This window comes from Diorhabda carinulata, chromosome 6 (genome assembly GCF_026250575.1).
Source record: "Diorhabda carinulata isolate Delta chromosome 6, icDioCari1.1, whole genome shotgun sequence".
Lineage (NCBI taxonomy): Eukaryota > Metazoa > Arthropoda > Insecta > Coleoptera > Chrysomelidae > Diorhabda > Diorhabda carinulata.
In genome coordinates this window covers 7280140-7293801 of record NC_079465.1, presented here as the reverse complement: position 1 = coordinate 7293801, position 13662 = coordinate 7280140, and the positions used below count along the sequence as shown (strand labels likewise).

General features: G+C 31.9%; 1 non-coding gene across 1 annotated transcript; it reads left to right on the top strand.

The window, feature by feature from the left end:
- The first annotated feature begins 9751 nt into the window (after positions 1 to 9751).
- Trnal-cag (transfer RNA leucine (anticodon CAG)) lies at positions 9752 to 9834 on the top strand. Its single transcript has one exon. It is a non-coding gene; the product is annotated as a tRNA-Leu (tRNA).
- The last annotated feature ends 3828 nt before the right edge of the window (positions 9835 to 13662 follow it).

Here is a 13662-nt window from a genome sequence, read left to right as displayed (position 1 = left end):
TTTCCTAAATAAAAATTTTGTAAAGTCATACTATTACTTACATACTTATTATTTACATATATTAAACAGATTGTAAATTCCATGGAGTTGAAAAAAATATAAATACGAGTGAATCATTACTCTAATTGGGTCAAATCTCCTTCATTTTTGCAGCGTACACACAAGGGCGGATCCAGGGTCTTGACAAAGGGGGGGGTCATTAGTATTAGGACGAGTCCTCCCCCAAAGACATGGCATTTTAAGCCTTTCACCCACAATAAAAATTATTACGTTGTGTTTGACAGCATAATTACGAATTTCACGCAATTTTTACTTTAAATCTCAATTTCTCATCGACTTTGAATCGTATATCACAACGTCAATCAGTATACTGTATATTGTTGTTTTATCTTGGGTAGTTCTCCATTACAGTTTAATAACTGAGAAATAATGCGAGATTTTTATTGAGTGTATTTTGACTTGTTAAATAATTATAATAACGTTTATCTATTCTAACTCAAAACTACATCTTATAAGGTATTTGAAGGTAGACGGACTAAGTGTCTAAGGACTACAGACAATGACAATTTTACCAAAGTAATTAATTAAAAATTAAACTATGCTGATATGTACATACTGAAATGGATATTAATCGGGGCTTACGAGGGGTCATGACCCCCATACCCCCCTGGATCCGCGCTTGCGTACACATTATTTGATATGAAAATACACATTTATGTCCTTACCACAATTTAATCTATTTCATGAAATAAAATGAAAATAGTTCAAATAGAATTTGTGTGGCATCAATAAAAGATTGAAGTAGACCGAAACGTCTAAATGGTCACTTCTGACCCTACTACAGGAGATTAGACGAAAAAGATAGTTACAGTTTCAGTAATAGGTTAATACGGGCTTCTTTGGAGCCTTATAATGTGGTGCTAGGAAAGCAAACCTAAAAATGGCGTCATGGTTTTCCAATGATGACTATATCCTGGAAAATTAATTGAGTCTTTCTACGACTACCTATCATAATTTAGTAAGTGATTGAAGCAGTTGATTTTTCGATCTTCAAGACCAAATAAATGCTATCAATTGTTTGGAAAGATAGACAAAATATAAAAATTTGTGTCTCTAAAAATTTATCTAGCACCCGTATAGTTCTCATCTAGTTAAATTGGGAAACGTTTTTATTTACGAAAGGTCATTTTCTTCTAGAAAAAATTGCGTTTTTACTTTACCGTAATTGCGATACTCCCTCACAAGCGCTTCAAAACTCTTATCGCATTTTCAACGAACCCGAAGTCGGCTCGTTATTGTTCTCAGTAGAGCAGTCATCAAAGGAAACGTGAATGTTCATAGGCAACCCTTTCGGGAATTACATCTTATCGTTTCGTGTCATATTTTATGTCGATTCGTGTTTGAATAATAATATTTTGTTTCTGTGAATCGTAGTATGAATAATTACTATCTATATAGTTATATTTCGCTTTTTAAAAATATAATTCTTATGAAATAATTTTAAAAACATTTCCATATACCGCTGTGTTATTTACATAATATTTCGTACTTGATTACATCTTTAAATTACAATTAAGTTCAACACTACGGTGAATCATTAACCTAAACATATTTGTAATATATATCGAATCATCTTTGTTGAAAGTAACAGTAATTCTTGACGAATTTTTACTAAGTAGTAGTCATTAAACGTCAATGTTGCCAAATAGTGTCGATTTTCTTAGGAAATTATTAATAATATGACGATGGTAAGAATAGTGACTTTTTTGAGATTGACAACAGTTTCACTGCGGTCTCTCACTGAAAGGAGCTCAATTTGACTATAATATTTTGTCGTCACAGGATCAAAACACTCAATTGACACAGTGACACGGTAAACATAAAGATTAAGATAAGATAAGATAAGTGCAAGTGTCAAAAGTTATTACGCTGGAACAAACCACTCATTATGATTGTTCAGATCTCGTTAAAATCTGAATCACTTAGAGTTAAAGTAAGATCCGTCTCATTAGCGGTATACCGCTGTTATTTTCCTCCACAGTTCCCTCACAATCCATTCTCTAGCTCTCAGATATCTATCTATTATTGCACGTCCAATGTATGTTTCTTGAAGTTAGTTATCCTCTACGTCTTCTCCCTTGGGTCTCCCATTCCAATATTCCTTTTGGCCTTTTGTGTTTTGACATTATTTGAACGTGATCATACCACTCTAGTTTTCCTACTATTATCCATTCTACTCTCACTCGTTGCCATATTTCTACAGTTGTTCTTTTCCAGATTTCTGTGGATTTTATTTTTTATTGTTGTTATTGGCCGTTGTTCTAAAGATACTTTTTCTGCTTTTCTAGTTATAGTGTTGTTTCATTGAAGTCATGCATTGCTTGTGCGGCTTTATTTATTCCTGTAATCTCTTATATACTTAACATCTTGGTGTAATGTCGATCCTAAATACTCAAAGTCCCCATAATGCGTTTCCTTCCTCGTCCAGCATTCTCATCATATACTTCATGTCCTCTTTTTTCTGTGCAAAAATAACTTGATTATTACGCTAATAGCAGTAAATGCAGTACATTCCTTTGAAACTGTATACTAATACTTCCACTTATACTGCACCATATCTTTAAGGCCTGTTACATATACAGGATGTTCCGGGACTCAATGCAAAAAATTCGGGAGTGAATAGATAACGTGAAAATAATGCTGTGACATGAGAATATGTCACATATATTCAAGTATATTTTCGAAATTATACATTCGAGCATTATGAATTTTTATTGGATAATTAAGTATGTCCATGTAGTGTGGTTGACGAAATATTCGACACTAGTATTTGAAACCGTTTGCCATAAAGAGACATTCTGAAGAAAATTATCATAAATTGTAATCATTGACAATACTTACAGGAGGTATAGATACACAATCAAATATTTCCAATAGACAAGCATAATGTCGAACATCGTGTTAGGTAAAAATTGAATTGTAGAAAAATTTAGTTAGTAAGCCTACAATTTATCAAATAAAAACAAATGTTCGGAGTGGACAGCTTGTACAATACACTCTTCCGTAGTCTACGGAGGATATTTCGTTGAACTTGGAAGAATTTTCCAAGATTCAGCCTTTAGCGTCTCCATTTCTTGGAAACAAGTTTGTCTTCATAAATTAAGTAAACTAGTTTCCATTATTTTTTCAAAATGATATTTAAGGAAGGGTCCTTTATGCTTTTGTATCTTTTAGTGATTCCATAGTGAAATGTTCTTTTTTGACACATACTTAGGATATTATTGATTTCATAAAGTGTAAGTATAGCAGGAGCTCTTTGGGTTTGAATTAAGGAAACACCAAGTGATTTGATTCTTATAGAGTCAATATCTATAATATTTTATAATGTTATAATTATTACTATTATTGAACGTTTATCATTTGAACAACATTGGCAACAGTTATTTCATTTCATAACCTCGTTTATTATTAGAATTGCTTGCATAGTAACGATGATCTAATCATTAAATATAGAATAATCAGAGTCAATTTGAAAATATTGTTGCAGTTAAATATGAAATCAATATAAATATTAGCGTCTACAATTGATTATAATAATTAGACACAGCACGATAATGACAATAATGATAGTACCTTTTGCTGTCTCTTTGTCCGTCTTAAAATATGCGATACGGTACTAATGTTGGTAATTAAAAGTGTTTAGCTGTTATTTTTCACGAGTTAATTATTGGAATGTTTAAACACTTAGTAAAGACCAGATAATAGTATGTTTATGCAATCTTTTGCGATAATTCCACTGCCCTATTTTCATTACTCGAATACTTTCACTTTTTCTTCTTGCATTATTTCATAATTCTTTGGATAGAGTCGTTTTTCATTTTTTCTGGTAACTTATAACAATTATATTATAATTATTATCGAATTATTCGTTCAACTAAACTGATATATTGATTATTATCTAAGATATGATCAATTACACTCCAGCAACCATTATTTAGAAATTTATTCTTCCAGGTCTATAGAATTTATGAATGAAATAACCATTGAATTAGTTAGGCCAAAATTCATAGGAGAAATCAGAAAACATCTATCTATGTAATTGTTTTATAATAATTTTCCTTCAATTTGAATGGATAAAACCACAATTATCGGAATAATGACCATTTTATTAGAGCCGACTTTAATTGCTTCTATTTTTAATAAAGTCGAGCTTAAAAATAGAACATGGCATTCGACACATAGCGGTATACTAGCCTGAAATTCGTCCTCTTATCGAAAAAAAAATCTTTTGGATTATATACAAATAAAAAAAACTAAGCCTTACAGCAAACATCGGGAATTGGCTAAGAATTAGAACCAATATTCTTTTGTCATTTCGGAAAATACATGAGTCATATAGGCAACTAGACAACGAATAAAAAAAAAGAAGAATCATGAAGCCGATTTTGATAAAGTTAATGCCTTCCTTTATAAAAAGCATCAACTTTATTGTAATGATTTTCTTATTTATTTATACAATTTCTATTCGTGAGATGAAATAATAGACACTGTCTTCTATGTTCTTAAATTATTCAAATACCTTACACTACACTTAACTAATTTATATAATCCACTTATCACTATTACTTAACTAACTTAAATATTTTAAATTCTTCGATTACTTTCTGTCTGTTCACTACGACTATTTATTTTGAAAATTTCTATATCCAAAACGAAGTTCTCACAAATTCTAGAAAATAAAGAAAAAAATTAAAGAATAGACCTTCCTAGAAATTATTCAAAAAAAAAATAATGTAAATAAACCGCTTACGTTTCCGCCAAATTTTGTAATTCCATTACAATCAGACAGGATCGACATCGCAAACGTACCTGTCAAATGTCTCACAAATAAAGTGGATTTTATCAAAATCGATGTTCCTATATAATTCCTATTTACTCGAAAGCTGGATAGTAATGTGAAGATTAAGTATCAAATATTATAACACATTGGCAAAACTTCCAGAATCCGAAGGTAGACGACATATTCACATTGATCTTCTCAAATCGTACACGGCTTAGATTGTATATTTATCGTTTTTAAAGGTAATTCTGAACCTAGAAATGAAAAATGTTGATTGACCTTTTTTTTGGTAAAAGTATACAGAATTTACACTGAAAATTATGGAATATCCAAACGTTGAACTTTGTTAAGTGGAACGTGGATGAATATATTTAATGGCCAATGAAAACCGTTAAAGGATGACATTCAAGACTGATTGGGTCATTTGAAACAGAATTGTGAGCCTCATTTAACAATGATGTCGAGAGAATGAGAATATATTATAACAGAAGAAGAAAACATTCAATGATCACAAAATATTCCATTGCATCTTGAAAAAACTTTCACTTCAATTTTCTCTAAGTGAAATCTTCAGTTAAAGGTAGCTGCTTGAAGGTTTACAATTTATCCGTCGAATATGCTAAAAAAATGAGTATACCGGTGGCCTTAGACTGCCAATTGGTATTCAGATACCTGTGTGATGAATGGTCAGTTATGAATTTTGATAGCTAAAGATTAAATGATTTGAGTTGTGCCACATTTTTCACATTTTAGGATGAGCCTTTGTCAACTAGTGAATCCAATTTTGTCTTATTGGAATCGGCAGGACAACCAAATAAAGCCAGCCGAATATCAGGCGCACTCTGGCACATTATCTGAAATAATACCAGTATAAACAAAAGGGCAAAAGTTAAAATATATAAAACCTGCGTTATACCCATATTGACATATGCTATAGAAACAGGAACGGACAACAAAAGAACGAAAAACATCATTCGAACAACAGAAATGAAAATACTCAGAAACATATGCGTATACACACTAAGAGACAGAAAAAGAAACACTGACATAAGATGTGAGGTGAAAGACATAGTCAGATGGGGACGTAAACGTAAAAGAGCTTGAAACTAACACGCGGACAGGATGACCAGAGAAAGATTAGCAAAGATTGCACGAGACGGTAAACCAAGGACACGACGACCTTTAGGAAGACCTCAAAACAGATGGATGGATTCATGGACATCAACATCTCAAGGATGAAAAGTTGGAAACTACAGGCCTGATGCGTACAATACATTGAACAAGAAGAAGGATTCGGCAGGAGCCAACATAGTGCGAATATTCCAGTTCCTCTATTGCATCTCTATTTCCTGCAATGATTGAAGGTGCATGGGATATTCTGGTAGTTCTCATGAAACATCTTCTGAATTTCATTAGTCTGCGTTGTTTAATGTAGTAGATATTCCATCATTACATACAATTTATCATTGAGTTTTGACAACGTCTCATTCGATCCAAAGGGAATAGTAACAAATTTTTAGCGGAGTTAATGAGTTTATCTGACATATAAAACTTCCCAAGTTAGGTTATCTAAGAGAATATAACGAGAAAAGCAGCACCGTACAACTCGCTCGTTCTTTTACGCTCTACATTGCGATATCTACTCAATATTCCAACAATGTTTAGCAGCAGAAGCGTTTGGAAATCGCAATTACCATAGTTTCGAATGGTATGTCGTTTCAATACATTTGCGTTGAATAAATTAATGCCTATCATAATAGTGCATACTGATGGTTATTGTAGAATGAATTGTTTGTTGTTAATCGATAATACATCAGAAAATATCTCTCCTTTGTCAAATTGGAATTCATTCAACGCTTGGGTTCGTTAGTGTTGGAAATATTGTACCAGCAGTCATAATTACGCATTCTGACGCGTGTTTCAAATACTACGTTATTATCTTTAGAGACTGAAAGCATATTTTTTTTTCTGAAGACGATAACGTACGTCTGACAGTGGGTTTATAAATGTTGAATTTTTCACAATTTCTCTAATGAGTGTTTAGAAACAATAAAACACTTTCAGCATCTAAGATAGATGAAAATTCCTCTACGTGAGCAGAGTTGATGAATCTTTGAAAGAAAGTCCAGTTAACGTATAATTATTATTTGATCATATAAACAGTGATAGGAACAAACTTCTGTTGCAGCTAATGAGATTTTGAAAAAATGCACTGTTTTGTTGAGTAGCATATTCTTATTGATATTTCACCAACATATTATTATGTGTGATAATGTGCTATTATTGTAGTTCAGGGACGTTCGTACAGCGCTGGGAACTACACGGAAATGATTATTCTGATGAATACATAAAAATATTGAATGAATTATTGTCTTTCTCTATTATTTGCAACAGTATTTCTTGCGTAAACAGTTTTGGACATCTTCGTTTTCTTTTTTTTTTTCTACTCCTGTTTCGGGCATACAACTTGATCTTATTCCTGGGATGGTGAAGACCAGTTTTCATATCATATATCCGGTGGCCTGCCGGAGGTTTTCCTTTGACAATTTTGACTATCTATTTTGTTCATATAATCTTTGCAGTGTCTTCTTCTATCTCTAATCCAACTGACAACATCTTTCGCTTCGCGTTTTGCAGCTGTTATTTAGATTTCTAGATAAGGAAATTGCTATACGTTTATTTCATCAATTCTGTTAGGTTTCTGCAAGTGACGCCAATATACTCCAGGCTCATGATCTGATTTACTGTCCCATCGTATATAGCAAGTTGCAGGATTATGTTTTCTGATATTGTATTGAAGTCTGCATTCTATGAAGATATTTTTGGCAGTCGTTGCTTTTTAGATATCATCACACAGCAGTTGTGGCTTCAATAACAATTTCTTCCATGATCAAGTTGAAGTGGACCGGGCAAAGGTTATCTCCTTGTCTCTTTGTCTTTACTTTCGTATATTGGTGGTTTATTTGACATTTCTTTCATTTCAGTGATGTACACAAAAAATGTCAGGAAAGGTTTGTTATATTCGATGCTTGACTCTACGATCTGATAAATATCATAACCAATGAAAATTTGTGTTGTCTGTTTTGCTGTATCAGTTTTATTACAGTACTAAGAAGAGTAATGTCATGGTAATAATAGAAAAATTAAAACTTACTGTATTTAATAATAATTAAATAAAACGTTTTGATTTTGTATTATTTTATTAAACTTTAAATTCGGAAGCTACTAAATTTTACTTTCAAAATCCTATATATAAACGTCACCATCTCTACGATCAGACATGTTTAAAAACTTTCTATTAAATATAATTTGAAAATACAGTATACACAGACGATTCACGGTTAGTTTCCAAAAAGACAATTTCTTGAAACATATGAGGGTTTGTTTGTACAAAAGAATCTTGGTTCGTTTCCGTTGAAGACAATTTCTTAAAACAAATCAAAAATAGAGCTTCTTTGAACAAATAAGGGTTTGGTTTATATAACACGGTTTCTAAACATAAATTACGGTTTGTTTTTGAAAATAATATTTAAAATAAATGTCGGTCAGTTCCTTAAAATGAAAATAAAGGACTAAATGTCTTGAAAACAGTCATTTTTTAGAGCAGTTTCTAATAAAAAGTTTGTACGATAAAATTTGATTCTTCTTTGGAAATGACAGTTTACGAAAACAAATTATTATTTGCTTCATATAGTTTCGGAAGACAGATGAGTTTTTCTAGTTTCTAAGATATATAATAGTTTGTGGAAAAGCTCGCTACCATTAAAAGTCAATTTTTGTGTTTCAAGCAGACACTATATAAATTTGGATTATATTTCTCAATTTCCGGAACTTTTTATCAGACTGAGAGTCTGGTAAAAGGTTGGAAGCAAGATAGGGGTTGAACTTTGTAATGATACTTGATCTCTGTATTCGAGTGATTCACTGCCAGCGAACACAATGTTGCCATTTTTCTTTTCGATTTTTCATTAGCGTAAATAAATGAAAACGTGAAGGGAAGTATTAATAAAAGCATTGCTTCCAATCATAAATCAGTTTGTGGATGAAATTGAAAATGAAACTTGAATTATCGAAAACATGTGTGAGTTATGAGTCAAGCTGTTATTGGAAAAAAAAAACAAATACATATCAAATCGAAGTATACTTTTCCATTGGAATCAATAAAATTAAATTCAAAATATGCATAGTCAAACTAACTTATTTTATTCCAGTAATATTTGTTCAGATTAAAACCAAAGTTAGTAGTTGCATTTTAGCGATATATTGTTCAGATTTCCAGTAGTTAATATTGTCATATCATCTCCAAATTCTCTCAATTTCAACATCTACCGTATGATGTGGAGTTATCATCTGAAGACCTCCTTTTTAACTCTAGGGGTTTGCCCTTTAAACTAGGAGACTTTAATTAGAACACATTGTGAAGTACATTATATTACTAGGAGTACAAGGCATTAATTACAAATGTTTTGAGCTCAGAGCACCAACAGTAAAGAAACCTTAATCGCGATAAAGGCCTTAAGTGGTATATTTTATTTGCACCAAGTTTGAAGCCGGTTCGAGAACATACAACATCAAGTCATGTATTTATTATGAGCGATTTTCCTACCCTTAAGAGTAAGAGATTCAATCAAAAGACAAAAGACAAAAAAACTGTTTTTTATTCTGTAAATAAAAATCATTAAAATGTGTAGAATTTAAACAAAACTTTCAGGCTAGATATATCCATATTACATAGTTTTATTCAGTTTTTAAAGCATTTTGTTGATATTTGGAGCCTCCAATATGTAAAAAACAGTATCATCCAATCTCAGAACTTGTTCTTTATTAACTTATAACAATTTTATAGAAATATGATAACAGATTTTATTATTTTGTTCGGTTTTAATGGCTATTAAAGAAAAACTTCAACATGTCAGGATGGCCGAGCGGTCTAAGGCGCTGCGTTCAGGTCGCAGTCCACTCTGTGGGCGTGGGTTCGAATCCCACTTCTGACATTTTTTTTCAGTTAGGTGATACGTCAATATAAAAATCGTTTCACTACCTTTTTAAAAAGAGCAAAAAATTAGTGACTAAACTCTAATGAAATTTGATCTCCATCTTCTCTTCACCGTTTTTAAAAAATTTGTTAACCTTACTGACGTCAGCTGTTATTCTTCTATCGAAATATTCCAAATTTCGAAGCTAAGATCTATTAGCTGTTTTATACTAAATTTTGTCACCAATAAACTTTCTCCGCCCAAAATTAATTCCAGCGGGAAAACCTCCTTGGCGGGAATCGTCACATTTATTCCTTGACTACTAAACTATAGAGAGGGCTGTAAGGAATTGGCCCTTTGTTCCTATTTAAGCTTTTCTCATATTTAACAATTTCAATGTTTATTTTTAGTTGCGGCCGGTTCTACTGAATTTTGAGATACCAAAACATATTCACGATTTAAATCACTATTCGGTTATCTGTTTTCAAATACTGTTGACGTTTACAAAGAAGTAATCTTTATGACAAGAAATATCGATTGGACAAATACATAATTACCAAAAAAAGGACTCTTTCTTCCACGTTTTATGGACTGAAATTTGGAGAAAAACATTTAAATTGCAATCTTGTATAATGTAGCCCCACAAGTTATCCAATTCTTCCTGTTGTATTGGTCATTTATTTAATTTATATCATATCATATATACTTTTTCGTATCCATACCCATACTAGTTCCGTTTTTCTAATAATGAAAACTTCTTTTCTACTGACCTTTTCTCTCTTTTTATATTACTTCTAATCGAAAATGACTATTTTTTACAACAGATTGCGATTTTTTCTCAATTATCTTGGTACCTATGAGTCGTGTTGGTCTATTCATTAACCCAAAAGGTCACATACACGTAATAACAAAAACAGCAACATTGACAAATGTAGGACAATCCTAATAATGCTATTAATAATGAACGGTGAGAGCTACAATTATTCGTAGCAGATAAAATGGTAACATCGTTTAGTTAATTGGATGACTCAGGGTGATAATTTGGGTCTTCGGCTTGTTGAATTAACTTACAATTTGCATTTAATCACAAACACTAACAGCATAGGGTTTTGGGATAAATTTCCGAAGTATCAGAATCTACAGGGTCCCTTAAAAAACTTTCAAATATTTCGTTTATAATACAGAGAAACTTCACTTATTAAACCAATTCATAGATTTGTAGTTAAGTCTTCACTCAATGTTAAATACCAGGATATTGTTTTAGCTTTGATTAACATTAGAATAGGAATGGCTTCTTGCTCTATATCTGTGGTCGAGTACCTAACAACACGTATGCACAAGTAGGTGTAGTTGGTACTTTATTGTGAATCTTTCACTCAACAGTCCCTGGTATGTCCAACACACTGTTTCCTATTGAATTACAATCAGATAATAGCTGTCGCTATTGATTCTCCAACAATATGTGAATTGTGAGTTTTTATTGAGGATAAGTCGATTGTATGGAGACAGCTTTATTATTGATAGCATTTTTCATGAATGGTGATAGTTTAAAAATAATCTATGATGTTAGCTACAGAAGACTTTATTCAACGAATTGAGGTTGAAAAATAATGGCCTTTGTATATTCAGTTCCATAGCGTTGTAGACGAAAAGAAGCTCAAACACCCTCATCATTAGTTGCCAAACTTAACCACACCAAATGAAAAAATACCAGCTTATTGATCGAGGCACTAAGAAAGTAATTCTCACAAAAATAAATAGAGGCAAATCCTTTGTATTACATCTATCAACAAATTGTTTTTCTTTTCTTAGGTAGTACAAATCATTAGCTAGCTCTATACAATAATCACAGATTTGTCAATGATATTTATAGAATTGCACTTTCTTACTTGACAAGCATCTTATGTTCCAAGTGTAATAGTCAAAAAAAAAAAAGAACTAATGGAATATTTGTCTAAGAATATTATTGACTTATTGTCAAATACCATACGGTTATGTTCGATTGCATTTATAAGAACTCGTATGAGGTCTAAGAATTGAGTAATGATAATGATGCTGATGTTTCCAAGCGTAATAGCAAATCTAAAAGTCTATGAATGTAACCTACGATGGTACCCTCGTTATTTGGATGTCGTCTATTGAACCTTTCATGACGATTATGATTTTGACGAATATAAGAAGATAAGAACTACGCAAGACTCAACACGTAATTGCAGGGTTCGTTTTATGGATAACTGGCTGCTTCCTGTAGACCCCTTTTCATTTATCAAGTACTTAGTGATATAATACTTGATTAACGGTTGACCTAGCTCTTTATGGGTCACTCCACGGCTGCCAACAAAGCAAATGAGCATCTTTTTCACTTTTTTGGCATTGAAAGTTCGTCTGGGTGTTCTACATAAAAAATTATATTCACCCGTGTCATTTTCTGCGATAGACATTCGATGTTAATTATGCTCTTCTAAAAATTTGTTTGATAAACATTTTTGCACTGATCTTTATCACAAATTTTTAGTTCATATTTAATTTGTTTGTGATCACGTGAACCGTTAACCGATGATTTTCTTTCAGATTATGCCCTGTACGTAACTATATTTGTGAAAGTATAAGCTCAATGATATAAAAACTTGAGACGAGTGAGAACTCCTTTTGCTCCTCATTTAAGACCCCTTAATTAATCATAAATTTTTCATGTATGATAAAAGAAGTGAGATTATTATCTATTAAAATCTATATCCTCCCTCTTTTCCTCAATTTTGTAGTTTAATTCAAATTTACTTCAAAAGTTGTGGACCACCAAAAAATAATAATAAGAAATGTGTTAGGTTTGTTTGGTATAATACAATAAAAACATAACCGGAAATTTCTTTGTTTGCAAGATTGTTAGTTCCATAATTTCCAAGGCAAATGACAAATTATAGTTTATACTGAGATTTTAAACATAAATACTCTGCTTGTTGTACGTGGCTTTCCATAATCCGGAAGTTGACAACGAAAACAGATGCTTACAGATGTTATTGTTTCCTCATATGTGTTGAAAATATGAGAAATAATAAAAAAAATAAGTTTAACTGCAGCATTTGAAAACTATGTATTGTGAAAATATGTGATGAATATTAAGTCTCAAGTGGAATTGAACAGTGACGGTCAAATCATGAAGAAGTCATGGGAAGTCGCTTTTTCTAATCAGGCTGGATGTCTAGAACCTCAACAGAGCATTAATTGAATGCAATATTCAAAATGAACTACGTGGCATCTCGTAAGGCTAAAATAAGATAGACTGCGGCATATAATATCGTATTCAAACTTGGATTCATCGTTTCCTCTCAATAATCTGAAAAGTAACTCTGGATTAGAAGAACACAGGACCACCAACAGAAAAGGAATTCAAGGTTAGACCATCTACCACTGAGGACAATTTAATCTAGGATTAATGTGGTGTTTTAAGGGGTTGGTTTTTATATTTTTCCAATATTAACATGTCGTACATTGATTTGTATGTTTTGTGGATAAGAATCTCGAATTTCAGATCAAAATAGATACTAAAACAGAAACTCCAGATCAAAATGGAGGTACAGCAAGCTATTCAATGTTAAAAAAGTAGAAGAAGGCCGACAGACGGCCTGAAAATAACATAAAACGCGCGGTGCGCTGCATATCATTTTAATAAAAATATAATAATTATAACAAGTGCGATACGTCTTTTTATAAGTTTTTTGTGGTGGAGATTACAATTTTGATTTCAAACCATGATTTTGATTAATACCTCAAAGGTTAAACCAAGTTCCATCAACTTTGAGGGTTAAAAATATTTTTTTTTTAGGAAGATTATATTCAGTGATGTGA